General features: G+C 46.9%; 1 pseudogene; it reads left to right on the top strand.

Moving 5' to 3' along the window:
* The first annotated feature begins 1385 nt into the window (after positions 1-1385).
* LOC102854876 lies at positions 1386-2119 on the top strand (annotated as a pseudogene).
* The last annotated feature ends 237 nt before the right edge of the window (positions 2120-2356 follow it).

Below are 2356 nucleotides of genomic sequence, written 5' to 3'. Positions count from 1 at the left end.
TTGTCCCCTCAAGGTCCCAGTCTGTGTATCTGTCTAGCATTTAGCCACTTGTCACCACCCTGGTTATGCATGCTAAGACCTTAGCAGCCTCAACATACGTAATCACAACAACTGATACTTGTTGAGCACTTATTATGTATCAGGCATTGTGCTGATAATGGTGATTAGCACACTTCATCCTCATAGCACCCCTTGTTCAGATGGGTAAGCTGAGTTCCCAGGTGATACAAATTGTTAATACACTGCTGTTAATCAAAAGGTCAGAGATTTGAATCCACCCGGAGGGGCCTTGGAGGATAGGCTTGGAAATACACTTCTGACAGATTAGCTGTTGAAAGCCCTGCTTTGACACGCACGGGATCGCCATGTGTGGAATTGACACAGGACAACTGTTTTTTGTGTTTACGAGCAGGCAGCAGGGGAGGTTAAGGCACGGCCAGTCTCTAGGTGAGTCTGTGAATGAGCTAGGATTCAAAGTCACTTCTGACAAACATTTTCCCTCCTTCTCCATCCCCACCCCTTCCCCTTGTATCCCCCTAGCCTCACCCACAGCATGGTGTCTGGTGTCAGTTATATCAGCAGCTCCATCACACACCAGGATGCCACTGCCACCTGCTGCCCAGGAGTAGGGTGACCTGCCTCCATCTCACCTGCCCCACTTGGCCCTGCACAATTGGAGCACCTCTGATGGAACGCCTCTCCTACCCCACAGGCCCAGAATCCCCCTCCTCAATCCTCCTTCACAGCCACCTCGCCACTAGTCCTGACTGACTGGGCGGGCCCTTCTGCCAGCTCAGCATGGCCCAGGGATTGGTACGCTTGTCTGGCTGCCTCCTAACATACCAGCTGGCCTGGTAAGCTGAAAATCTGGCTGGGCTCGGATGCCCCTGGACAGGCTGGGGGCAGGGTGGAAAAATCACAGCTGGTTTCCTTCTTGCTCTCCACTCTCCATACAGGGCCAATACAGGCCTGACACAATGAAACCATGTCTGAGGGATTTAAAGTGTAGGGAGGGCCCTACTTCCTTGGTCTTGGGGATCTACATGGAGTGGCATAATGTGGTAACTCAGGCCGGCATCAGCTCCGAATCCCTCTGAATCTAAGTTCCTCCGTCCCTGTTGCTCAGTGCAGTCGGGGTCATCAAGACCCTGCTCCAGCACATGAGAGCTTGCTCAGGCCTGTGCTGTCCTCACAGTCTCCATTGTGCCCAAGTCTCTTATTTCAGTCTCTGTCTCAAGCCATCACCTTTCTTTCTTTCTCTACCTCTCCCGCTTGATGTCCAAAGTATTAGAAAAGATACATTCTGCTCTGGGACTGGAGGCGTCAGTTTTCCAAAAGTAAAGAAATGTAGTAAAGACCTTCATTTCGACTTTCCTCCTGGAACCATGGAGGCTGCCATGGAGAAGAAAAAGAAGGTTCCTGCAGTGCCAGAAACCCTTAAGAAAAAGCGAAGGAATTTCGCAGAATTAAGGGTCAAGCGCCTTAGAAAGAAGTTTGCCCAAAAAATGCTTCAAAAGGCAAGAAGGAAGCTTATCTATGAAAAAGCCAAGCACTATCACAAAGAATACAGGCAGATGTACAGAACTGAGATTCGGATGGCAAGGAAAGCTGGCAACTTCTATGTACCCGCAGAACCCAAGCTGGCATTTGTCATCAGGATCAGAGGTATCAATGGTGTGAGCCCAAAGGTTCGTAAGGTGTTACAGCTCCTTCGCCTTCGCCAGATCTTCAATGACACCTTTGTTAAACTCAACAAAGCTTCAATTAACATGTTGAGGATTGTGGAACCATATATTGCACGGGGATATCCAAACCTGAAGTCTGTCAATGAACTGATCTATAAGCGTAGTTATGGCAAAATTGATAAGAAGCGAATTGCTCTGACAGACAACACTTTGCACGATCTCTTGGTAAATATGGTATCATCTGCATGGAGGATCTGATTCATGAGATCTATACTGTTGGCAAACACTTCAAGGAAGCAAACAACTTCTTGTGGCCATTCAAATTATCTTCTCCACGAGGTAGAATGAAGAAAAAGACTACTCATTTTGTAGAAGGTGGAGATGCTGGCAACCGGGAAGACCAGATCAACAGACTTATCAGAAGAATGAACTAAGGTATCAACCATGATTCTTTTTTGTAATCTGGTCAGTTAATAAAACAGTGACTGCTTTCAAATTGAAAAAAAAAAAAGACCTTCATTTCTCAACGTTTAGAGAAATGAGTTGGTGCTCTAAGCAACTTCTCAAGCTGACCAGTGAGTATTTTTTTCCCACCTAAAAGTGTATGAAAGAAGTTGTACAACTGAAGAGTTTAAAGCCATTGCCCCTGATGTTACCATTTACCTCAAGAC

Source organism: Elephantulus edwardii, unplaced genomic scaffold, assembly GCF_000299155.1.
Source record: "Elephantulus edwardii isolate Elephantulus edwardi_28Jun2011 unplaced genomic scaffold, EleEdw1.0 scaffold00017, whole genome shotgun sequence".
Classification (NCBI taxonomy): domain Eukaryota; kingdom Metazoa; phylum Chordata; class Mammalia; order Macroscelidea; family Macroscelididae; genus Elephantulus; species Elephantulus edwardii.
The sequence above is the reverse complement of the archived record's forward strand: the minus strand, read 5'-3'. Positions and strand labels throughout refer to the sequence as shown.